The sequence below is a fragment of the Rattus rattus genome, chromosome 10 (assembly GCF_011064425.1).
Source record: "Rattus rattus isolate New Zealand chromosome 10, Rrattus_CSIRO_v1, whole genome shotgun sequence".
Classification (NCBI taxonomy): Eukaryota; Metazoa; Chordata; class Mammalia; order Rodentia; family Muridae; genus Rattus; species Rattus rattus.
The window spans coordinates 1,887,780-1,914,635 of NC_046163.1; the positions used below are offsets into that span (position 1 = coordinate 1,887,780).

Below are 26,856 nucleotides of genomic sequence, written 5' to 3' on the forward strand. Positions count from 1 at the left end.
GTGATTAACAGTTTATGGGCTATGTCTACGTGTGTATGGATGTCTCAGTGTATACAGTCAAGAATGGAAATGTGTGACACACTAGGCTACGGGGGAGAAAAGCGCACGGGCTCTGGAATGGGTCTGACTTGCCTTTGGATCCTAGCTGTCATTAACCAGATGCATAACCTTGGGCAAGTCGCTCAGTCTTTAAGTTCCCCAACCATGAAATGAGGACAGTAAACGAGAACCTTTCAGGAGGACTAGAAACAATATTGTAGATGTGAAAGTTTGAGTGTGCGACCAATGCATAGGCAAGTAACGGTCCGTGCCCGATGGACATGCCTTTGGTTGAGTACACAGGCAAAAGAGAGCAAGATGCGATCTGTGTGTGGAAAGGGTGAGGAGGCACCCTGAACAATAGTCTCTGCCAGTGAACTCCCAGTTCAGACGGGGTGAGTAGGGCAAATGCCCACACTTCCTGAGGTTTCTGGGTCCTGGGTCTAATTCAGTAAGAGATTGAGAGGCCTGGAGGAGCTGCAGGAAGCAGAAAGGCTTGCAGACACTTCCTTTATTTCCCCTCCACTCAGCAACGGTTGAAGACCGCTGCCCACATCCACTCCCACCTCCACCCACACACACTCCTGCTCTGCTCCTGTCAACAAGTAAGAAACAGCGCAGATGAAAGCCAAGAAGATAGAGGATTCCCCCTAGCCTTCCCCATTCCGCCTTAAGACCCGACCAAGTAGCATCATCCCGCCGCGCCTTGCACTTGAGCCACCTTAAGAGCTGAGCAATGCTCTGGCCTCTCGCCAAGCCCCACCCCCGCTGGCTCGCGCTCCGCCCCTTTCTCCTCCCGCTCTGCTGGGGGAGAGCTGGGGAGCCCCAGTCTGGCCGGAGTTGGCTGGAGCTGTTGCCATGACAAGCATTTTCTTAAGACAGCTCTGCTGTTGAGTCGGTCCTAGGCTGGGGGTGGGGTGGGGGCACGAACTTCTTGGGGGTCCATCCCTCCGAAGACAGCGAGATCAGACACCCGCCCAGCTCCCTGCACCCATTTTCTTCCAGGGAAGGTCCTTCTTCGCAAGGAAGGGTTGGGGAAGAAGACCCAGCCCACTCCCCCCCCGGCTGTAGCTGAAAGGCCAGAGCGCAAAGCCAGCATCACTAGGTGGTTTGCCACAGTGGGGAGAGCGGTGGGTGGTCACCCCACCCTACTCGGTCGGTCCATGGAAACGCGCAGGGACGGTCCCGCTCGGAGACACCTGGATCTTTGCTAGAAAGAGAGGTAGGCTTGCAGAGAATGAATTGACTCGGGGTTTGCAAACTTTGTTTCTTTCTTTCCTCTGAATGGCTTCTCAAAGATCCCGAATTTCCTCCTGCTAGCAAATTCTGGGAGGGTGGGATGTTGGAATGGAAGAGAGGTGTGTGTGGAGGAGAATGAGAATGATTTCTTCAACAATATTATTTCTTCCCTGGGTTCTGAAGAATCACATAATCAAACAAGTGATTTCTTTGCGTTTTCCTCTCGATCGTGGGATGGGTGGGGGAAATGGAGGGACTGCCTATTTCGCCCCCAAATTAAGCTCTTGGAACAAGTATTTATTCCAGCCGAACGCCCACCCCACCGAACCGCGCGCGCTCCTGCCCTCTCCCTCCCCCTTGGTTTGGGAACCAGCCGCAGAATGGAAAACTGTTGCGGAAAAAAATATTTTCCGCGTCTGTTCCCTTTCTCGAAAGCCCCAAAGAGAGCCGGGGTGTGTGTGTGTAGGGGGGGGGTTTGGGGGAGCGATAGAACCAAATAAATCTTCAGCGGGAAGAAAGGCCTTAGGGCCAGGTAGGGGGCACACTGGGGCCATAAGGTGGAGATGGGCTAGGAGAAGTTGGTACACAAATTAAATTTCTTTGGCTTTGCATGGAAACCTCAGCAGTTTCTCTCTGCGGCTTACAAAACATCCTCAGACTTTGACGTCTATAATTAGCTGTGGAAAAAGCTGGGAGTTCCCTCGCACTGCTGTTGTTTGAGTGAGTGTAAGCGTCCAGAACCAACTGTATGAGTGTCTCTGAGGGCACCGCCCCACGCATCTCTGCGTCTATGAGGGAATGCAGGAGAAGGGACTTGAAAAGTTTTCAGTTCCAAGCCCCAGGCCATGGGGCGGACTGGCATGGGCCTCTGGCCCTTAAGAGGGTCCTTGAACAGATCGCTTAAGAGGTCAACATTGAAGCTGGGATTGCCCCCTACCCTTTCCTCTCTCCCTGTCATGGACCTGGAGGCCACTTGACATCTTTCCCTGAGATGAGTTGAGCCCTGCACTCTAGTCCACCAAAGAAAGAGGAGTGCCAACTTGCTTTTTTCCAACTGAGTGGGAGAGTTGGAAGGAACCCTCCCTCCCCCAAATCCTGGGAGCAGAGACAAGCTCTCCTGGTTAGAGCCACCTCTGCCCTGGACACTCCTGCAGGACTCACACACAGCCCCCTCCAGACCCCATGCCAGCATCTGCTGGCCAGGTTGGGTGGGTTCCTTGTCAGATGGAGAATCAGGCAGTGGCTGTGCCCACCAATACCAAGAGAGGCAAGGGGAAGGCCGAGAGGAGGGAAAACAAATCCCCATTCTGCAGATCATCTCTCTTCTCCTCAGTTGGGGTGTCTGCAGATCCACCTGCTCCCCCACCCATATGAGCTCCCCTATTCCCGGCTCTAACTAGAGACCCTTTCCAGTAGCCCCCTTGCTTTAGGTCCTCCTTATCTGGAAGGGAAACCAGGGTGGTTCCAGGCTGGGATCAGTGTGGGAAGGGGCCTAAGGGAGAGGGGAATTTCAGAAGAGGACCCCATGAACCGGGCAGGCTAGCTAAGCTATCTACCTATCTGGGTTATGGGGAAAAGGCTTGCTGCGACCCTGGGAAAGAGACAGGCTAGGAGAGTCTAAAAGGTAATCAGGAAAGCTGCCAGAGTACTACGACGCCTTCTCTCGGAGTGTTTGGAGATGGCTCAGACTGTACCTCTCTACCTTACCGGTATTTTGACCCCAGGAAGACTTGATGTTCTTATTCTATAACAAGGGGAGGAGGGAATCCTGGGGGGCAGATACTGGTAGACAAGGATGGCTGCTGCCTGAGGTTCCTGCGCTAGGCGCTAGTGCACTAGGGCGCCTGCTGTAGTGGTCTTGAGTCCTGCGTCTTGGGCAGCTGGAGCGAGTGCTTTTCAGCCCAGCTGTGCCCCCACCTCTCCCAGCTGTGCAGCCCGAGGGACTGGGAACGCTGCAGCAGAATCTGGGCCCCCTCCCCTCTAGCTGCCTCTGTGACCCGCCCTATTGTCAGCCTGTCAGCAGCTCGCTCCACCCTCCTGGCTGGCTCTGCCCGCAGTCGTCTGTGCACTCAGGAGAAAGGGCTTAGAAGGAGTAGAGGCTTCTGGTCTTCCAGTCCCTGCTGGTGCCTCATTCCCTTCCCCTTCTATTTTCTATCTCTGTGTCCCTGGCTCCAAGGTCAAGATGAAGGAGCTTAGCTTGCCTCACCCCTCACATCCCCAGCTTCTAGCACAGTACTGAGACGCACGGAGGCACTCAGTCACACTTGTTAGAAGAAGAGGGCAGCTTAATTTCTTAAAAACCATTGGGGGGGGTGCATCTGGAGGTCAGAGGACAATGTGTTCTCTCCCTATACGGGGTCCAGGAGACCCACACTCAGGTCAGGAGAGGCTTCCAGGGAAGAGACATTGTCTTCAGGTCCATCTTTCTAGTCCCAAGGGTGTGGAGTATTAGCACTGGGGAATCAATTGCATGAGGAGTTACAGGAAGGGGCCCCTAGTTTGGCCTCTGTTCTATGGCTTCTCCTTGCTCTGGGAACCCTGCTCACACAGAGACAGTGGGAGGGAGTGGCTGAGTCAGATTTGTCACACAGCTATGGTCTTTGATGTCTGAAGAGAATCAGAAAGAGGGTGCTGGGGGGTGGGGTGGGCAGGGAACTAGAATAGTCAGAATCTACCTAAGGTTCAAGGTGGGAGGAGTAAGGTCCCTGAGCAGGGAGAGCAGGGGGTCTTACTTACGGCACACTCTGAAGGGGACACAGGCCGCCCTGCTGTACTTTCCCAGTCTAGCCTATCATCAGCTCAGACTGCCAGCTGAGACTACAGTTGACTCCTCTTGATACCCATGGTCCTTTGCTCTTTATTCGTGTTCTGGGCCCCAGCCCAAAACCAGCCCCACATTAAGATCTACCGAACTTTGAGAGGAGATGAGGGGTATGTTTATTTGGGGTGCCTAGGATCCCGGGAAGCATTCTTGATGCTATCTTACAGGTAACGGGCCCCACCCTGAGCCTGCCCTTTCCTGGAAGGGTATCTGCTAGGCCATCTGTGTTCCCTCCCTGCAAGTGCCTCCCAGAGATGCTGCCCACCCAGCCCATTGCCTGCTTTTTCATTCTCCTTGTGGGGAGGGAATTAGGGGTGAAGTGAAGAGGGTGGGGTGAGGCAGGCACCCTCTAGGTACATTCTTACTGGGCTAACAGCCTTTCTCCAGGTTTTTTTCCCCTCCAGAAAATAGATGATATACTTACTACTCGCTGTTTTAAATTGACACAGAACCGTACGTATTTATAGGCTCCACGATTCGATATGCACATTTACTATATACTGTTCTATTCAAATCTAGAATATTCATCATTCCCTTATGGTTAAAAGAAAAACAATTCAAAGGTGATTCCGTGCAGCTTGTTTGAAGTGAGCATCATGCTCTCACTTCCTCCAGTCATATCATTCGGATGGAACAGAGCCCCTCTAACTCCTGCTAGGTGCTGTCCATCATCCCGTCTTCCTCCCTCCTCCCCGGCCTGGCAACCACCATTCCATCTCATCTCTGTAGAATCAGCCTTTCCAGATTCCACATGAGGTCATCTGTATCTGTCTTGCCATGCCGTGCCTGGCTGGTTTCACTTAACACGGGGGGCCTCCGGTTCTTTCCGTGTTGTTGAAGATGACAGGTTGCTTTTCTTTCGTGGCTGAACTCTGTAGTGCGTTTGGTAAAGCACCGGGCATCTTCTTGACCAGTCTGTGGGCTGATGGGTACTTGGGCTGCTTTGATCTCCTCCCTGTTTTTAACAGTGTTGCAACAGACAGAGCAGAGCCTGCAGATATCTCTGTGCTATTCTCATTTCCTTCCCATGCATGCCTACCAGTGGGATTGCTGGACCGGTGGGCAGCTCCATTTTTAATTCTGTTTGTGTGTGCTGGGAATCGGATCTAGGGCCTCTTGCGTGCCAAGCAGGCGCTCAACTCCAGCTCTGTTTTTACTATTTTGAGGAACCTGCATGATTTTTTTCCATAGTGACTAAATCGTTTCCCCTTTTCCGTGGGGTATACAAGTGAGCGTACCCTGGGGTTAGAGTCCAGGAGAGCTGTGTGGAATGTCTTGTACTCTGTTTCCTCCCCCCGAATCTCTTTGTCTCCTCTTTTCCTACCATGAGGTGCTCTTGTTCCACTGACTTATTTCCTTTGCACATGTACAAACAGGAATGGACCCACTTAGAGTCAGAGCCAACAGCTTCTGCTCAGAGAAGCGTCTGTAGGTCAGTGTGGAGCAGGGAGAGAGAACTGAGAGAAACAGGGTTGAGAACCGAGGACCTGGCTTCCTCAGCTCTCTCACTCCCCCCTTTTCTCCTGGTTTACCAAGTTTCACACAAGAATTTGGGCAAGTTTCATGCAGTTTGGAAAAACGACTGGAACGACCACCTTCTTCCTGCCTTCCTGCCATCATCCAGGCCATGCCCTGGGGCTGAGCTGGTGTGCTTACTGCTGGACTCTGGCTGGGTTCACAGTGCTCAGCTCAGGGCACTCACTATGAGGTCTGGCTAGCTTGTAGACTCTGTGTCGGGAGTGCAAAGCGGTATGTCTCCTACAGAGGATGCTGGCAGTATCCAACAGGCGACATTCGAATTCACACAGCAGTCCTAGTCTTTATCCCAAAGATGCATGTCCACAAGTAAGGGACGGTGTGTGCGTGGCGAGTCCAGGTGCATTTGTAATCGAAACAGCCGGCAACCATCTTTCTGCCCAAGCTGGATATGGTGGTGTACGCCTACAGTCCCAGCACCTGCAAGCTTAAGGCAGAAGTGCTGTGAATTAGGGGCTATCCTGGGATACATAGGAAAGCCTTGTCTCAGAAAGAGAAAGGTGTGTGTGTGTGTGTGTGTGTGTGTGTGTGTGTGTGTGTGTGTGTGTGTACACACACACGCACATATGCACACTCAAATAATAAATCAGAAATAATAAAATGGGGGTTGGGGATTTAGCTCAGTGGTAGAGCGCTTGCCTAGCAAGCGCAAGGCCCTGGGTTCGGTCCCCAGTTCCGAAAAAAAAGAAAAAAAAAAAGAAATAATAAAATGGTTTCCTATAGGAGGCAGTTGAGGCGTCAGGATGGGAATGAGACTTCTTTGGTTATGCTTTTTCAGACAGTTTTGACTAAAATACTTACATATTTCAACAGTTAAATTAGATTTAAACAACCCCAAACCTGACTACAACAGAAACACTGACTAATGAGTAATAATTTCATTACAAAGAATTAATTTAAACAAGATTTTTTTAAGGTTTTTTTTTTTTTTTGAGACAAGGTTAGGCTGGCCTTAAACCTGTAGTAATCCTCCTGCCTCACCCTCCCGAGCCCTGTGCCACTACATCTGGCTAATTCAAATACTTTTCAGTCTTACTGCTCTGACTCTGCACTCTTGGTAGAATATCTGATCTAAGGATTGAGAGCAACCTTGGACTGTGCTCGCAGGTACGCTACTGTCCCTGGCATTGTCGTCCTGAATAGAAAACTTTTCCATCTGTTACAGGGCAGATGGGTATCTATGCTCGGGAACTCAGAGGTCTAAAAGGCAGGGTCTGAGTATGGGAAGAGGCAGAAAAGAACGTAGATGGAGAAGGAAGCACAGGATTCTTTGCTTCTTTGTCTGCATTTAGAAGCGAAAGGTGGGGTTGGGGATTTAGCTCAGTGGTAGAGCGCTTGCCTAGGAAGCGCAAGGCCCTGGGTTCGGTCCCCAGCTCTGAAAAAAAAGAACCAAAAAAAAAAAAAAAAGTAGAAGCGAAACGGCATCCAGTGCCTGGGTTTTTTACTTACTTGTTTATTTTCATTGCATGCATGTGTGTGTGTGTGCAAGATGTGTGTGGAGAGGGCGCGTACTTGAGGGAGTGGTTGGGGAACAACTCTGTAGAGTCCAAGGATGAGAGTCAACCTGCCAGTCTTGCACGGCCAGCGCCCTCACCTGCTGAGCCACCTCCTCAGCCCCTGGATTGTTATTTCCAGGTGCCACTTCCTATATTAGAAGCCAATGTCACGTGACTGTTATCAGGTCTGAGACGGGACAAGGACGGTGAACTGCATTGTGCCGGGAAACCGGAGCACACTTGTGTCGAAGAACACAGGAGCCTGTGTACAGGGGCATTCGCAGTGGATGTGAGACACTGAGAACAACACAAGAGAAGTAACCTGTGATAAAAAGGGCTTCATGAGTCCCGTCTAACAGCTGCAGCAGCCAGGAAGGGTAGGAAGCGGAAACTCTTCACAGAAATGCAAGCTAACCAGACACGGAAGAAGTGATCTTTACCTTTCAGTTTAACATGGCTTGGTGGCTGCCTAGGAGGCTGAGGCAGGAGGATCACAAGTAGAAGGCCTGCCTGGTAACATAGAAAGGCCTTGTCTCCAAATAAAACTGTTTTTAAAAAGGTTGGAATTTACCTTAATGATGAGTACTTGCCTAGGATATACCAGTCAGGCCCTGGTTTGACCCCTTTATGGCTCAATGAATAAACTTACTTTTTAAAGCTTATTTATTATTTAGCTGGACATGGTAGCCGGCGTCTACAATCTCAATTACTTGAGGCACAATAGGGTAGGGTCTTACTTAGGGTTTCTATTGCTGTGAAGAGACACCAGGGCCACAGCAACTCTCATAGAGGAAAGCATTTAACTGGGGCTGGCTTACAGTTCAGAGGTTCCGTCCATTACCGTCATGGCGGGAAGCATGGCGGCGCGCAGCAGACATGGTGCTGGAGAAGGACCTGAGAGCTCTACATCTGATCAACAGGCAGCAGGAAGAGACAGCTGCACTGGGCCTGGCTTAAGCCTCTGAGACCTCAAAGCCCACCCCCCAGTGACGTACTTTTTCCAAAAAGGCCACACCTTCTTATAGTGACCCTTTGTCCCTGGTGACCCAGCATTCAAACACATGGCTCTGTAGAGGCCATTCCTATTCAAACCACGGCAGGTGGTAAGTTCATGGCCAGTCTGTGCAGAATAGTAAGGTTCCAACTGAAAATTGCTCACATTTGGGTCTTTTTGTTTTGTTTTGTTTTTGTTGTTGTTGTTGATTTTTGTTTGTCTTGTTTTTCTTTTCTTTTCTTTTCTTTTTTTTTTTTTTGAGGTAAGGTCTCACTTTTTAGCCCTAGCTCGTTTGAAGCTGACTATGTAGACCTCGAATTCACAGAAATCCACCTGCCTCTGCTTCCTGAGTGCTAGGATTAAAAGTCTGTGCCGCCATGCCCGCCCTTGGGTTGGATTTTTGATTGGAAAGTAAGTATATATGGAATACATAATGTCATGTGTCGATATATACTATGGAATGAGTAAACGACGGTGGTTAACATATCTAGGAGCACATTCTTACCTTTTCCATGTCGAGGCGTGAGCACTTAAACTATTCTCTTAGCAGTTGTGAAACCTACCTTACCATCAGCTGCAGTCTCCACTCTAGACAGCAGATAACAAAGATTTATTTCTTCTCACTTTGTATCTCTTGGCCAAGAGCTCCCAACCTGCCCTTTCCTTCAGCATTTTCCCCAACAATAAGCTGATTCAGAGCAGGCTCATTAGTAGATGATAAAATTATTAAGCAGGGAGGGGCCCGTACTATGAGATAAAAGGTTGGTCCCAGCATGCCTTGCAGAGTGTCTGGCTTAACAGAAATTGCTTTTTTTTCACATTTCTGAAAGTCAGAAGTCTAAGATCAGGCACCGGCAAACCTGGAGTCAGACAAGGGCCACTTCCTGATTAGGCCATTTTCTTCTAGGTCCTCAGAAGAGGGGTGGGGACAGAGACTGCGGGGCTCTCCTGTGTCTCTTAGGCAGACACTAACCCTATTCACCAGGCCCCCGCCCTCCTGATGTCTCATCCCAGCACTCTGAGGATTTGACTGCTGTGAATTCGGAGGGCCAGACACGAAGCTTTCTGTCCATACAGAGCACAGCAGATCTCACAGACTCCTTGCTCTTCACCTGAGGGGAGGAAATGTCTTTAGCAAGACCACACAGGTCACCTTAGTAAGGAATCAAGCATTCTCAGCGGTGGGAACCGCCTCCTGCCAAAGGGAAAGCTTCCCCAAGAGGAATTTCTCCCACAGCCTGTGGTCTAGTCAAAACTGCTTAGCCAGATCTAGTTTCAAAGAGATGACTACACATCTAAAGGGGGGGACATGCTGAAGAGCAGCCAGGACTTGAAAGAAAGAGAGGGAGAGGGAGAGGGAGAGGAGAGACAGAGGGAGGGAAGGAAGGAGGAAAGTCATTAAAACATAATAATTAAGAGTTGGGGGCCGACAAGATGGCCTATGAGGAAAGGGTGCCTGCGGCCACATAGGTGGGAGAAGAGAACCACTTCTTGAAGTTGTCCCGACAGCCACAGATGCACGCCCACGCACAAAAAATAAGGAAGTAAACGAAAAGAACATTGTTGCTGCAGGGTTGGAAAGGATGAAGGTAAAACCCACTTTCCATTAAAAGAAACAAAGAAAAGCCGGAGATCTGGCTAATTGGTTCCGAGTGCTTCTCTCTGCCCCTGTAAAGGACCCAAGTTCAGTTCCCAACACCCGCTCAGATGGCTTACAGCCTCCTGTAACCTCAGCTCCAAGGTAACACCTCCTAGCCTCCATGACACACAAGATCTCATGCATACATACATACATACATACATACATACATACATACATACATACATACATACACACACATACATACACAAAAATAATAATTAAAAAATCTTTTAAAATAAGAAACTAAAGAGACAGTCAAGCCATAAATAATGTAAGAGCTTCAATCTGTTTTTTACATTTTTAAAATGTAGAATCTCTGTGTATGTGTGTTCTGAAGTGTGTACTCCTGGCATGTGTGGAGGTTGGAGGACAAATTGTGGGAGTTGTTTCTCTCTTTATACCATGTGGGTACCAGGGATCAGACTCTGGTCCTTTGGGGGCAAGTACCCTTACCCTCTGAGCCATCTCACTGGCCCAATGTATAAATTGTTTTTTATTAATTTTATATCTTTATTCACGTTAAAGGGATGAATGCTTTCCTTGCATGTATATCATGCGTGTGCCTGGTTCCTGTGGAGGTCAGAAGAGGGAACCCAATCCCCTAAATCCAGAGTTACAGGGAGCTGTGAGCCACTGTGTGGGTGTCAGGAATCCAGCTCAGGTCTTCTGCAAGAGCACCCAGTGTTCTTAACCATTGAGCCACGTCTCCAGCCCCAGTGTATAAATTTTAATTGTACGGGGAGGGGGGATGTATTGCAAAAGCCATTCTGGGACAATTGAGAATATTTTAGTCTGGATATTAAGTGATATGCAATTACTATTAAATTTTTTTAGATGTAAAAGTGGCCATATGGCTTTATGCCATAGTATCCTTTTTATGCAAAAATATTTAAGGCATAGTGGTTTTAAGTCATTTTCAAGCAGTTCAGCAAAAATGTGTGTGTGCACGTGCACACAAACCCGAAGGAGAAGACGATGATAAAGGTTGGTAAATCTGTTGGTAAAGCGCCTTCCTTAGTGCATGCAGAGTCCTTCAGTCCACCCTCACTCCTACAAGAAAACAGGACAAGAACAATTGATGACACCAAACGAAGAGTGTGTAGTTGGTTTTTGTATGACTTGTGGTTTGTTTGTCTCCTTCTTCTTCTTCCTCCTCCTCCTCCTTCACCACCACCACCACCACCACCACCACCACCACCACCACCACCACCACCACCACCTCCTCCTCCTCCTCCTCCTCCTCCTCCTCCTCCTCCTCCTCCTCCTCCAACATTTCATGTTTGATATATGTAACAGTCTAAGATAGGGTGAGACCTGAATCCCAGAAAGGGTTCCTAGATTCCTAGACTCCTTCCTCCATCTTCCATCTTCCCTAAGCACCCAGAGGGGTCTTCCCACACAGTCACTTCCCTTAGCCCCTCCCTCTCGCGTCTCTGTCCAGTGAGTAGGCTGGTAGACTGAGCAATGTGCAGGAGGCCTGATGACACCATGCCTCGGCCTAGAGAAAGCCTAGGGACTAGGGGCTTCACCGTGTGAAGAGGTCCCAGGTTGTAAGAAGAGGAATATGCCTATAGCCCCAAAGTTGTTGCTGACCTCTTCTGACCCCTTCACATCCTCTACTAAGGTGATTCTGAGGGAACCTGCCCTGCCTTCTCGGAGCCTTGGTGACTAACCTAAATGTGGTGATTGGAATGGGTATGGCCCCCATAGGTTCATGTGTGTGAATGCTTGACCCATAGGGAGTGGCACTGTTAGGAAGTATGGCCTTGGTGGAGGAAGTGTGTCACTGTGGAGGCGGGCTTTGAGATTACACACACACACACACACACACACACACACACACACACACACACACACACACTCAAGCTCTGACCAGTGTGGAATTAGAACTTGCTGCCTGTGGATCAAGATGCAAAACTCTTGGCTCCTTCAGCACCGTGTCTGCCTGCATACCGCCATGCTTCCCACCATGAGAATGGACCGGATCTCTGAAACTGTAAGCTAGCCCCAAAGAAATGTTTTCCTTTATAAGAGCTTTATGAGAGCTGCCTTGATCATGTTGTCCCTTCACAGCAGTGGAACCCTAAACACTAAGCAGGGCCTTCCAGATGTTTCCTTGCTGGGGACAGTATACCTGGTTTCACTGGCAATGGCCCAAATCACAGTGTGGCCACCCCCACCTCTCCAGCCTGGCCCTGGCCCTGGCTCTGGAGAGACACGGTTTCTGGGGCTGCTCATCTCTCTCTTCCTGGAAACCTTGGGCTAGGCCCAGTGTGACTCAGGGCTCTCCTCGTATATGATCCTACTGTCAACTCCTCTTCTGTCTTTTTAGGAGCCTGAGGGAGAAGGAGCTGGGACGGGATGCTGAAAATGGGCAGACAGGGAGGGGTTTGTTCTTGGAGCCATTGAGCCTGCCAGAGGAGCTCAGAGTTAGGAGTCAGAGGTCTAGTGATCTCGTGCTGTCTGTATGACCTTGACTGAGGCAGCTATCTCCCTGAGCCTTCATCCCCCTCACTGGACCGTGAAACCAAATGTAGACATTCAGAAGCTAGATGCTACAGACTGCGGCTAAATCCCATCACCTACTTGAGACCACAAGAAGTGAAGCCAGGCAGACTCTGCCTTCTCACAACCACCCTTGGAGTTAGAAATAAAGACAGGTTGTAGGTTCCCCACCGCCAGGACTTCAATTAGCAAGTACTTCGTATTGATACCTCCCAGCGGCTTGGTCACTGTTCCATTGCTGTGAAGAGACACCATGGCCAAGGCAACTCTTACAAAGGAAAGCATTTCACTGGGAGCTTGCTTACAGTTTCATAGGCTTAGTCCATTATCATCATGGCAGGGAGCATAGCAAGATAATGTGGTGCTAGTCAGTGACTGAGAGCTACATTCTGATCCTCAGGCAAAGAGAGACAGAGAAATAGGCCTATCGTGGGCTTTTGAAACCTCAAAGCCCACCCCCAATGACACAAATCTTCCAACAAGGCCACACTTCTATTTCTTCTAGGCCTATCCAAGAGTTCCACCCCCTGGTGACTAAGCGTTCACATATATAAGCCTGTGGTGTCATTCTCATCCAAACCACCACACCCAGCCATAATTGTACTGTCAAGAAATATCAGTACTGATTAGAAGCAGAGAAATCCAAGTCTTCAGGAACTTACTGTCTTCAAGGGACCACAAATCCCAAGAGACCCTTTCGGTTGAACCATAGGAAATTACCAATATGCAACCACTTTGACCTCCAGAAGGTAGTTTCCTATGATTCATCCTAAATATCAGTGTCGAACGTTGGAAATCAGGGGTTGTATAGTTAGTGCTGTGGGCTAGCGAGGTTCAAAAAAACTGGATAAGCTGCCGCTAGCTAGACCGGCCTGCCTTCTCTTCTCAGTTCAGATCTTTTGGCCCTGGAGGTGATAACCTGTGTTGGCCAAGTCTTTGTCCAAACGTCTATTGACATCCTTACATTAGCCTTCCTGGAACTGGCCAAAATAGCTGCCCATGGAGAAGAAAAATTGCCACCCATCTTCGCAAGACTGTCCCTGTGTCCCTAGTAACCTGCTTGACATGTGAGGATGGAAGGGACTTCTAGGAAAACAGAAACAAGCTACTCTTTGCCCTTTCCTATGGCAGAAAGGAAGACACAGTTACAGGGCCCTGGCTAGACTGATACTTACTTTGTAGCCCAGATTAGCTAAGAACTCACAACTATCCTCCTAACCTCTGCCTCCCACACGCTAGGATTAAAGGTGTTTGCCGCCATGCCTGAATAATTATTTATTTATTTTGTGATACTAGAGATTGAAGGTAGGGCCTCAGCAAGCATGCTACCACCAGAGCTCTCTGTCCCCCTGCCTCAGCCCTGCTGCCTAAGCCTAGGAAGTAGCTGGGACCACAGGCCTGTGCCACCAAGCCTGTCTCAACTGAAAATAATTCTTGCAGGAGGCATTCGCCAGACAGGATCTGAGCGTGTAGAACGGACTGTGTAGGAGTCGGGCAGAGGGAGGCAGGGTGTAGCTGGAGGAAGGTCTGTGTAGCTAAGTCCTGACTGCAGATACTGAAAGCCAGAGAGTCAGATGTTTCTGCAGGTGAGGGAGGCTGTCTGTGCCCGCCCGCTGGCACACCGCCAGCCTCGTCTGAGCCACCACCAGTGTCACAGACAGGATGGCATCTGGCCTCAGCAGCAGCTGCTGTCTACCTGCTTCCCAGTGCTGGGGACCATTAGGATGGTTTTGATGTGTCCTCCCTGCTGTCTGTACCACAGTCTTCTTGGTGGGGAACACTCGTAGGACATCTGTTAGGATGCTAGGACGGACACAGCTGGCACCCCCTCTTCCAGGAGCTGTCTGACCTTGTACAGAGAGGTGGGTCACTGGCTTGGGGCTGGGAAGCGGCCTGGTTGTTGAGCCAGTGAGGCTGTGAGGTAGATGAAGTTAGGGACATGGTCCATTTCCCCTCTTTGTCAAAGGAGAAAGCACAACCCAGAGACTTAGCCAAGGATGCCTGGCTCTCGTTTGAGGCAAAGCCAGGGCCAAAATGCAGTTCTTTACCTCCCAAGTCTGCCGCTGAGTGTTCACCACCCCCATCGCGTCATCACTGGGTGACACTGCTCATCACTGAACCTCCCGGGTCCCAGGGTCTCTCCTCTTATAACAGAGAGCCATTCCAGTAAGCTAGAGGATGGCGAGCCTCACCTCAAGGTCGTGCGTTAGGAGCACTTTGGATGAAAGAGGCTAGCAACCGTGAAGCCACTGTGCTATTGATAGTCAGGGTCATTAGCACTAGAGAAAATGCAGAACCGTGCTCTTGGGAGCACCACCCTCATCCACACAGCCTCTAATGGAGCCAGGCTCTCTTCACAGCTCTGCATGTAGTGGGGCCTTGAGCTGGAAGGGGCAGGGCGATCTTGAGAGGATGCAGATGTCATGGCAGGGGATGGGCAGAGCCTTCCTTCTCCAGCCAGGGTATCCCTGGGCCTGCCTTTTCCTTGGTGCAGGCTCCCGGAAAGGTTAGAGGAAATACAGAAAGGAAGCTATGGGATCTCTACTTCTTCCGGGGCAGCTGAGTAAGCCAGATTAGACTGTGACCCTTGACTTGGGGGGGGTGTGTCACAGTAACATGACAGCAAACGCTGGTTTTGTAGATGGAACCAATCTGTCATTCATTTGCTTTCCTGTGTATTCATTCATTGAACAAACAGGAAGTGAGTGCAAGCTATATACTGATTACTATGTTGCCAGTAGGAAAGCGGTATCTAGGATACAGGAAGAGCCCAGGTCTGCTGACCCAAAGCTCATAGAAGCTTTTTGATTTAACCATGTCTGCGTGCATCCAGAGCCCTCTGCTTAGATGGAGGCAAAGCTACTACATCCCTGGGACACCCAGACGGGATCCAAATGGTACCTAGGAATAAAGCAATGCCCTCTGTTTGTTTTCCAGTCCTCCCTCTGCACTTCAGTCTCTCCACCCTCCTTGCAGAGAGGGCAGACTCAGCTTCAGATGGTGCATGCTCTACACACACTTACAGGGCCTCTAGAAAACCTATATGCCACCTTTCCTCATGTTCCCTGCAGTGTTGTGACAGCTGTATTAGGTGTGGCAAAGAGCATTGTGCAAATACGAGAGTGCTGGGTGTCTGTGAGGCTTTCTTAAGTGCTCCTCCGTACTCCTCCATGTTCTTCCGTGCTCCTCCGTGCTCCTCTGTGTTCCTCTGTGCTCCTCCCTCTCCATTTCACTCCCTTCTCTCCACTGCCCAGTTCTCTGCCCTGCCCCCCAGCCCCCAAGCCCCCTTCTTGTAATACTGTTGTCAAGTCCCTCACCTAGACAAAACCCACAGCTACATCTGTTGCATCTTAACACCAACAGTGGGTACAACGATCCAAGCTAATTCGTTAACCATGTGTTCAATCTCTAACTTGGAGCATCTCATTCAACATCCCCCCCCTACCCCCCATCTTACCAATTGATCAATGTTAGGAGTCTTCATTTTACAGATTAATGAAGATATTTCCAAAACAAAAGGCTGAGAAGCAACTTTCATCTAAGCTATTTCAGGGCTTCCTCTTTCTATTGCCAAGTGACTGACTAGAAGATGGGGGCACGGAGAGGCTCCACGGCATCTATTGAGTGTAGAGTAAGCGCCAGCTGCTTTCAGATTATGTCACAACAACCACCTTCTGAGACAGGTATAGGATTTGACTTCCAGCATCTGGTTTGTGGGAACAGACGCTCACTCAAAAAGAGCAGGAAGAAAAGGAATAGATGGGGCCTTATTAAAGGGTTATGGGAAAATGTTGCAGAACTTGGGTGTGGGAGGGTAACCCTGGTAGGGCTGGGCCTTCTCCCTGGGCCTTGGAGAACTCCTTTCACAGCAGGTCGCCCCCCTCCCTTGTGCACATGCACACAGCTTAAGCAGCAGGCTCAGTCCAGATCTCTAAATAAATTAGCTCAGGCTCTCTGTCCAAATGCCAAAGGCTCCAGCTGAGCTCTGAGATCTTCCCATTAACCGTGGCCTTCTGGGGGGTGTGGGGCCCAATCAGGCATAGAAACCCAGTCTTGCCTTCCCAGAGGCCATCTGGCTGGTTAAATCTAGTGCTGATCTTTGACCAGGGTCTGCCCAACATATAAACCTGTGCCCTTTCTACTCAGGGCTACCTCTGAACAAAGGTACTTGAGTCCGATTCTCCTGGAGTGTTGTGTTGTGTTGTGTTTTTCTCCACCCTGATTCTGGGCATTGAACCCAAGGTCTTGCCCACAGCAGGCAAGTGCTACATCTCCCTGAGGTACAGCCTCAGTCCTGATTCTCCTGGGGCGTGTGTTCCATTAGGACACAGACCTTAGTCGTTTTGGTTCAGCGATGTCTTCTGTGGTAAGTGCTCACAGTGTAGCTCTGGGATAGGACACTGGCCGAGCTCTCCTGAAAGCCTGAGTTTTATCTATCCACAACATGGTGAAAATGGAGGAAAAAAAAATACAGGTTCAGGGGAGGGGAAACCGGTAGCTTTCACTTGGGAAACTTTCGACCTCTGAATCCCCAAGACCTGAAGGAAGTGAGTTATGTTTTAAGCTTTGGGGAGCGGTCCCTGAAATAAGTGGAGCTGTCCTGAGGGGTGCTTCTGGTGCCAACTTTTATGGGGAAACGTTAGGAGCCATGTCTTAATGTGGAAAAGGCTAGAGGAGAGTGCGCCTTAGATTTGTTTCCTGTTTTACGCATCGGACCTAGGCTGTTAGCCATAGGAGGAAAACCAGTGATGGGAGATTTCCCCTAACATTGAAAAATCCATTTTACTGGGACTAGGAAATAGGATACAGAGGTCCTGTGTGGACAGGGAAAGAATGCTAATTTCTACTGGGTTTCCAGCCCAAAGGCCAGAGTTGACCAAATCTTTCAGTCCCTTCAGTGCCTTTCTTTCTCCACAGCGGTTTCCTGTGTCCCCGATCACCAGGCTGTCTTGATTCTGGCAGATGATGGCTACAGCAGAGCACAGGGTTAGGGGGTCAGGTAGAACCGGGCTCACATGTGTTTGGCCAGTTCTGTGACCAGGTACCAATTAATGAGTGGCCAATAGTAGGTTCTCCTTCTTCTAGCCCAGTGGTTCTCAACCTTCCTGACCCTTTGACCCTTTTATACAGTTCTTCATGCTCTGGTGACCCCCAAGCATAATTTACTATTTCACTGCTACTTCATAGCTGTAATTTTGCCACTGCTATGAATCTTGATGTAAATATCTGATCTGCAGAGTATCCGTGACCCCTGTGTAAGGCTGAGAACTCCTGTTTCTGTCCCTTGATTTCTCCCTTCATCTATCCAGGCATCTGTCATAGTCCATGATCTCCCGATAACTGTCCCCCACCCTCACACAGCTCTCCGGCAAAGCACTTCTAGGTGTGGCCTAGGAGCTCTGCCATTTGCCTGGCGTAGGTGCCAATGCCAGGATTTTCTCGATGCTTAAGCAATGGGAATCCTGGATAGATGAGGTGGATCTGAGGGTGGGGTAGTTCAGACGCTTCGATGTTTGTTCTCCCCCTCCCCAATCCCTCTGACCATAAGAGACAACACTGGGGAAGCTCTTGTCTGTAATGGGAGTCAGACTGGGTGCGATGTTCTTTTTAGAAACTGTGAGGACCCAAGGGAATCTTCACTGTTTGGTCACCCAGGTCAGCTGCCAGCTGCTACTGCAATGGAGCAGACCACTGGATACACAGCCGGGAGAGTCTAGGCTGGAATCTGCCTTGCTTTCTCTGGTACACACTCTCAAGCGATATCAGCTGGAACATAGCGGCCACTGGGCCAAGGTAACGCATGAGTCACTTTTGCCTTCCTTGCCCTGGAAGGGGCTTGGCATTAAGTGCATCTTGCTCTCACTTCCTGTGGGCAGCTCCAGGGCTCCCGAGTGGAGGAAATTCTACAGTCCATGAGGATAGCATCTGGCACTGGAGATGCCTTCAGGGGAAGTGACTTATGGATGCAGATGTGAATATTAGCTGAGAGTTCACTGGCTAACAGCACTGCAGTTGCTGGGGTATCCTGCTCTCACAAAGCCCGGGAGCCAGCCTGTGGGCTCCTTCAAGGGAGGAGTGATGCTTTCGTCATCTCTGTCGCCAGGATTAAATATAGCATAGACATTGCCTCATCTCGTGATCAGTGGAGGATGCATGGATGGATGAATCGATGAATTAACAAATAAAAGCTTTCTTTAAAGTTCAGTCAAGACCATAGTAAATTTACCCGTTTCCTTTCCAGAGCCAGCATTTCTGCTTAGTAGCTCATCATGCTATGTCTGAATAATTGCTAGCAAAGGCCTCTGAATGACAGACAGAATGTTCTAGAGTTGGGGCTGCTTAAACTTTTCCCAATTATGACCCCCTTTTGCCCACGAAATTGCCATGGGGCCCAGGTATATAGGTGTGTAAAATAAGTATACAGATCATTTATGGATTAGTAAATCATAAAGGAATTCATTTTAAAATCAATGCTGCTTAGAACACTTATAATTTTACCATTTGTGGAAAAGAAAAGCAAATTTTCATGCTAATGCGACATGCTTGTTTATTTTTAGATAAAGAAGTCTTGGCTGCTGATTTGATTCTAGAGAGCGTTGAATATCTTCAAGGGTTTTCAGAACTGACTAATATTTTGATTTTATAATTGTCAATTCTGAGAATGCCGCTTCTTATAAATACAAAACACAAAATGGCAGAAATATGTCTAGAGCCATTTGAGAAATTATTGCAAATTCCTTCAAACACGAACAAAATTCAACTTATCTATCTCTTTAACGCTTATTCGTGTATTTATTTTGTGTCTGTGCTGAAGAGATGGGGGTGGGGTGGTGGTGCCACAGTGCACGTGTGGAGACTGGAGGGCGACTTGAGGCTGTCTCTCCTTCACCATGTGGGTCCTGGGGATCAAACCAGGGCCAAACTCTGAACACCAGGCTTAGCAGCCAATGCTCTTGAGCCACACGCTGGGCCATCTCATTGGCCCACAACAGTTTCGTTTTTTGTAAATGAAACTCAAGTCAGCAAGTCAAACAACAGTTTTTAAAATCAAATATTCTGTGACTTTGAGGTGAGCCTGGTCCAGTTTCAGAAGAGACAGATCTACATAATAGAGAGACCCTCCCTCAAGAACAAAATAAAACCTTGTACTTTGGGCTTTCGGTTGGTTGGTTGGTTGGTTTTGTTTTTGTTTTTATTTGTTGACAGAGTGTCTCTCTGCATAGACCTAGCTATCCTGGAACTCACTGTGTAGACTAGGTTGCCTTGGAAACCATGTCTACCTGCCTCTGCCTCCTGAGTGCTGGGATTAAAGGTGTGTACTCCACCATCCCCTGACTGAAGTAAAACATTCTAACAATATAATTCTAAACACACTAAGTTGATACATGCTGAAATATTAAAACTTTATCTTCAGTAATTAAACCGCTATATTTCTATAAGAGGGGAAACAGTATGTACACTAAAAACATTGCGGTTCACAGCATACAGAAACTTGGAATCTGAGCCAAGGTGATTCATAAACAGCGTTCCCTGGCCCTGACACGGCAATACCATAGATGGTGCAGAGTGCTTAAGACCCAAGGCTGCAATGGGGTTCTACCATATAACACAGGCAGGCGCACCCAGAATCTCCTTAGAAATACACTTGATTTTAGATCAATTCTGGTCCATTTAGTGTTCAGAAACCTTTTACTGTTGCCAGGTTTTTCAAAAGGCTCACATCCAAGCGTTCATCGAATCACCAAGAAGCCAGGCCCTAGAGGAACTGATCTGAGACCAGACATGGGGAGGCAAGGCTTTTAGTCTGTTGAGCTGCTTTCCAGTCTCTGGAACTCACCAAAACTCCCCAGTCTTCAGTGTCTTTGTGGCTAAAGTAAAGTTTGGGCTGAATATACTTCAGGGACATCTCAACTCTCAAATTCTCTGCTCCCTCCTACCCAAACAACCTTACAGATTAATTATAGTTGGTTACCAAAAATTTAAAGTAAGAAGATTTCACATAGAAACAAATTCCCACCCCCCGAACCAGAAGCCCAGCCAGTATCAGCCTACCTTTTCTCCATGGCAACGGTCAGCAGGAGCTAAGTAACCACTGGCCTGTTCTGATGGGTGAAGCTTCTCCTGGCTGTGTCTCCTCCTCTCCTGTCTTCACTGAATGCTCAGTCCGCTTTGCTCTGATTTGTTTCCTGCCTGGTGTCAGCAACCTTTTGAGTGTGCAAACATCGAATGGGGGAAATGGCTCTCTGAAGAGGGAAGGCCAGGGCACATGGAAGGCCAGGGTGGCAGCCTGAACGCCTGCTCTTGCTCACATGGCTTCAGATGGCCGAGACTGAGTCTTCCTGAGATGTTAGTAACTGGTTTTTGCAAACAAACAAACAAAGAAAAAGCCATGGCCAGCCAGTGCCCCGAGACATGTTACAGTGGGCCATGGCCCCCCAGCATTATGAAACCCTTAGGGAAGTTTATTTGCTTGTTTGTTTGTTTTGACACAGGGTTTGTTCCATTGTCCATGCTAACCTGGAGCTCACTGTATAAGCCAGAACTCCTGGCAATCCTCCTGTCTCAAACCTCCCAAGTGCTAGGATTCTAGGTATGATCCGCCATGGCTGACTGAAGCCTTATTTGAGCAAACTTCACTCTTCAGTGTCTCGCCTTCTTTAGAGCCATGTTAGGAGTCTGTGAGCTCCCCCAACCACCATCTGTGCCCTGCTCGGGTTAGGTGGCCTCCTCCAAGGTCAACAGCAGGGTGAGAACTCCTCAGGAGACCTGAGGTCATGGTGATAATTCCTTTTTTTTTTTCCTGATGTCCAACCTCCACTTATGTTCTTGGCACCAAACAAGTGAGACAGTTGCACCGTGAGATTGTTAACAACCAAGGGTCACAGCAATGCAAGTGTGGCAAAGTTCTCCTGCTCAGCCTTTCGGCACCAAGCCCTACCCCCAGGCACCTGTTCCTGCCAACAGCTTCTTTTCAGAGGTCTTGGGCTGGCCCCTTCCATACCCTAACCCCGCAAAAGTCCGTGTAACATGAGGCTAACTTCAGACCCAGCTGGAGCTAGGGTTATCTGCCACTAAGCCCTTTAGTCATCCTGCTGGGGCCTCAGGCAACAGGATCTCTCATGCCCTAACCAAGCAGGGCACTCCCTCTTTCTCAACCCACAGGCTCTTGTCTTCCTATAGGCCCCATTGTCTGTGACTCTGTTCTGGTTTTCTCTCTTAGCCTTGGTTTGTTTGGGGATTTCGTTTGTTTTGTTTGAGACCTGTACACCCCCTGGCTGCATGACCCTGAACTCTCCTTCCCCCTGCCTCAGTCTCCAGGGTTCTGGGGTTACAGGTGCCGTGGAATGAGGCTGCGTGTGCTATTTTTAAGCTTGCTGTTTGAGAGTTTGATTAGTTATTCTGTGGTTTGATCTAGCTAGTTTTCGGGGGTTTTGTTTTGTTCGCTTTGTTGTCTTAAAAAAAAAAAAAATCCTGAACTACACTGCAGCTCATCGGCAGAGTGAATGTGTAGCCCGTGTCCAGTCTCCTGCGCCAGTAGAGAAGAAAATGGCATCTCCGTTTTCTTTCATGAGCCTTGTGTTTGTCTCCACCGTCGCTCCCTTTTCCTCCCCTACTTCCCTCTTTTCATGCGACCATTTACACAAGTCAACCGTGCTTTGTGTTTATTCTTGCTCAGCGTCAGAGACACCTTCTGAAGAGGGTGAGGGCTTCGCTGGCTTCTTTTAACGCACATGCTGTATTTTTAGAAAGTGACTTTTTTTTTTAAAGGCAGGGTCTTGTACACCAAGGTAGTAGCATCAAGCCAAAATGTTATTTCTAAGAATGTTTACTTTTCCTGTAAGAATAACAGTAATATATAAATGTCCAACATTTGCTGGAGGCTACTCTCACCCACCCAGGCAGATGCTAAGTGTCACGGCACAGGCTCCCCTGTAAGGAAGGTGTTGTGCCCATCCTCCCTTTTAAAGGGACACCAAGGCAAAAAATAAAAATAAATAAATAAATAAATAAATAAAATAAAGTAACACTTTATCCAAGTTCACTTGGGTACAAGTGAAGGCTGTCAAATACCATACCTCCTGGACTCTGTAGTCTGGGTTATATTCCTATTCTACTCAAGATCATTCTAGAAGATCTAGAAAATTAGAGGGGGAAAAAAGCCTTAAAAGAAAACTTGTAATAAATTCAAATTTATAGCTATTAATGTGTTTCATGTTTCTTTATTCTTTTAAATGTATGCTCAGAGACAGACAGACAGACAGTCTCTGATTCTGCTGCGTAGGCCAGCTTCAGACTCCTGAGCACAAGTAATTCTCCTTCCTTAGCAGGCCCCTGAGTACCTGGGACTGCAGGCTTCTACCCTGCTCCCAGGTTAGTATATTTGAAAAACAAATTTGGAACGTGTTAAGTACTGAGGTATTGCAGTAAACTTTTCCTTACTTGAGAGTAGTGAGCATGGGTCCCACATCATAAGGACCTGGTTACACGTTGTTCCAGCAGGTTAAGACCCACGGCCTTTGCCTGGAGAGCTGTGATCTGGAGCCAGCCAGGCGGGGTGTGGAGTCTGGAAGCTGGAATGGCCAGGCAGAGAAGCAGGAAGGCCTGGGCCTCTTAGACAGTCTTTGAGGAAGTTTCTTCCCCTGCATGTCTGGAACCCACAGGAAAGCGTGAGATGACCAGACCAACTTGTGTCTGAAGTGGGAGTCAGAAATGCAAACTGGCACCTACCCTGGCTCAGCTCATGGCCAGGCATTCTGGCAGACAAGCATCCTAGATAAAGCCCCCTCTCCACTTGTGAGTAGGTTTGCTCACTGATGACCAAGGCTGACCCCCTCCTGCAGGGTTGACTCTCACCATGGCTCCTGGCTGGTGAGAACTATGAAGTTGTTCTTTCTTTGTTCTATTACACGTTCATGTGTAAAGACGAGCTAAGTATATTCAATCCGCAGCTATATTTTTAAGGAAAAGAAACTTTAAAATATCATCCAAGAATAGAGCAGAGAGAGACAGAGAAAGGAGAATTAGGAAGATCAAGGAGGCTGTCTACATCAAAAGGATATGAGAAAATGTGTGGCCAAAAACCAGAGTTCAGTGTGTGTGGTGAGGACAGAGAGGTCACCTGACACACTAAACAGGGTATGTCTTAGGGTTTTACTGCTGTGAACAGACACCATGACCAAGGCAACTCTTATAAGGGCAACATTGATTGGGGCCGGCTTACAGGTTCAGAGGTTCAGTCCATTATCATCAAGATGGGAGCATGGCAGCATCCAGGCAGGCATGGTGCAGGAGTCTAAAGACCAATAGGAGAAGACTGGCTTCCAGGCAGCTAGGATGAGGGTCTCAAAGCCCATGCCCACAATAACACACTTCCTCCAACAAGGCCACACCTCCTAATAGCGCCACTCTCTGGGCCATGCACAACCATCACACAGCAGTTCTGAGTCAGTCTGGATACCAGCCTGTTGGAGATTGTACCAACTGGGGCTTCTGTGGCAGATACAGGCCATCCGAAGAATGCTGGCACATGTCCAGCGCAGGACCACAGGTTGGGTCATGGAGTCTTGGGTACGTTCACAAGCTGTGTGACTCTGGCTAAACTTTGAACCAGTGTCCAAATATTCTGTCCCTGGCAGCAGAGAGATTTCACTGTCTCCCTTCTTCCTGGGTGGCTTTGGAAGATGGATAAGAAAATGGAGGGAAGTATTTGAGAATTTCCATGATGAATAAAGAAGAATCTTTTATTAATCTATTACTTCACTCAGTACCTCCTACAGCAACACACAAAGAGAAGGAACAGCAAATTCTGTAAGACAAGAAACATGAATGTGTTGATCACACTAATTCCCTTGCGTGCCATTGGATGCCTCTAGTGTGCAGAGTATTAATCCGAAGGCTGGACTGTGGAAGCCTGTCCAATGAGTGTCCTGAACTCCCTCCCTATTCCCTAGAAGCTTGGGGGTTATTTCTCCAGTTCTTACAAATTGAACGCTCCTTGAGCAGAGTGGGCCTTCTTTATGTTGTGTAAACAGTGAGCCAGGAACCAGAGAAATGTCCTCCTCAAAGTGAGGGAGAAACCTGGGAATCTTGGGGGACAGCAAAGGATCCTGGGACTGAATTCTGCTCTTGACCTTGACACTAGCTAGAGAGTAAGGCACTTAACCTCTGAGCCCCATTTGAAATCTGCTTCTAACCACAAAGAATTGTTATGATAATCTAGACTGTGGGATCTAAACTGACACTCTCTGGGAAGTTAAAAACACTGTGATTTACGGCCAGATTTTTTTTTTTCAATTAGACTGCAAAAAAGTGAGATCGCGGGGGTTGGGGATTTGGCTCAGTGGTGGGCGCTTGCCTAGGAAGTGCAAGGCCCTGGGTTCGGTCCCCAGCTCGAAAAAAAAAGAACCAAAAAAAAAAAAAAAAAAAAAAATGAGATCGCTGAAACTGGTGGTCCCGCTAGTAATGGAGAAGACTGGCTAGTTTCCATTCTGGGATCTCAGGCTCCACTCGTAACTCAGGGGGTGCTGTCCAGTTTGCCTAGCTGTCTCTTCTACCCAGCGTTGTCCTCGAAGCTCAAACCTCAGAGTGGACTCCATTTTTCAGCCCCTATTCGCTAATATCAGGTATCCCTTCGATTGAGCATGCGCGCGGTGCAAAATGCGGAGCTGTGTTCCCAAGAGGTCTGGGCCCTCCAGAGAAAACCTTGGTAGAGCTACTGCCATCGTCCGTTTTTTGTTCTAAGGATTGGTCCCTAAGGTGGACGGTTGGGCAGGGCCTTCCCCAGAGTTTGGTGGGAAAAGAGGGGGAGGGGGAGGGGGAGGGATCGTAGAGAGGGTGGGGCCTGGGCCTCTAGGTTGGCTGCTCTGATATGAGTCACAGGTCCCCTTCTTGAGCAATCACCGCTGCCAGGGTGGAGCAAGTCGCGTTATTTTGGGTTTCTGGGCTGAGCCAGGCCTCAGGGGCTTAGGCCTGTCTTTCCCCAGCTGTTCACAATCCTAGGCAGTGCTGGGAGCCAGCTGCGCCCGGACAGACACCTGCGGCAGAGGGCGGGGAGCAGCAGGTCCAGACATTGTGTGCCAGCCCAAGGCAAGGGCGGCAGTGAGGTCCTCATAGGACAAGTCTGCGCCAGTCACTGCTCCCGGCCTCCGGAGCCTAAGTAGAGTTGGTCTCCTTTTAGAACCCCTCTAATCTGACCTGGAAAGGTTTCAGGTTCTGCCCTAGGCTGTTTTATTGTGGATCCCAGAGGAGATGCACACTCAGGCCTGTAGGGACAACTGAGCCTCCTTCCATTGTGAAATGCAATGACTCTCTACAGTCCCCACCCAAAGAGGGAGACCAGGCCTCCGCAACTCGCTGGCACCCATGCTTCAGTGCCTCTAACTCGGTAATGGAAAACTGCTCTGCTTGCCTTGACTATGCCTTCTCCCACCCACTTCACATCTAGAGAGAATTTAGTTCATTGATAAAAGTCTTGTTAGGCTCACGTGTTCAAAGCAGTGTGTTGACAGTAGGAGTTCCTTCAGAGGGTCTTGCCACAATTGGTAGCTTTGACCATGCTCGTGGAAAATACCCCCTCCCTTCCCTTCCCTCTCCTCTTTGTTACACCCCTCCCCTACCACCAGCCCCACCCATCCCAACCTCCTCCTCACTGTCCATCCCCGACCCACACGCTCTCCAAGAGTCCTATTGTGTACCCCAGGCTGACCTGAAGCTCACACGGAATCCTTGATTTTACAGTCCTCTTGCCTGTGCCTTCTGAGTGCTGAGTGTGCCCCTTTTCCTTCCTGTTCTACATTTACGTTTCCCTGGTTGCCAATGAGGTTGAGCAGTGGAGATGATTCAGACCAGACTCACAGAAACAGCAGATAATCAGTTAGCAGGGTATTGGAAGAATGACGGAGACACAGGACACCCAGCTTGACAGATACAGTGAAGAACCAAATGGAGTAAAGGAAATCAATATTTTTTTTCAAGACAGGGTTTTTCTGTGTAGCCCTGGCTGTCCTGGAACTCACCAGGCTGGCCTTGATCTCAGATTCACTTGCCTTCCGGTGCTGGGATTAAAGGCATGCGCCACCACTGCCTGGGTTGTTATTGGTATTTAGAGCCACTATCTCACTCTGTAACTGAGGTTAACCTTGAACTCATGGTAATCCTCCTGCCTCAGCCTTTAAATACTGGAATTACTGAAATGGGTCACCATTCCCACAACATTTGTGTTATTATGACCTTTCCTCTTCCTGGGGTACCAAGGTTGGAACCCCAAAGCAAATGCTATACACCATGGAGGTACAATCCCAGGCTCTCGGAAATTAACATTTAAGTGTCTAGTTTAAATAGGATAGCAGAGCTAAGGACAAAACTAGTAAATGAGCTTTTTCTGAAGAAATTGATATAGAAGATGGAAGAGATAAAGACAAAAATTATGCAAGAAGTATAAAGGGTTAGAGAATATAGCCAAACCGGTAATCCTTTCATTGTAAAGGGCAGAAGGTAAATGTTTCGGGCCTTGTGGCCACATGGTCTCTTTATAACTACTAGTTGTGCACTCAGGCTGTGAAAGTGGTCATGGGGGATGGTGTTT

At 48.8% G+C, this 26,856-nt stretch overlaps 1 protein-coding gene across 1 annotated transcript in view; it reads left to right on the forward strand.

Moving 5' to 3' along the window:
• Nucleotides 1-853: 853 nt before the first annotated feature.
• The window catches only part of Atp2b4 (ATPase plasma membrane Ca2+ transporting 4), a 97,641-nt gene continuing 71,638 nt past the window's right edge, over nt 854-26,856 (forward strand). The window contains 1 exon segment of the mRNA XM_032914927.1: nt 854-1,261. The gene's annotated coding sequence lies outside the window, so the exon portion shown is untranslated.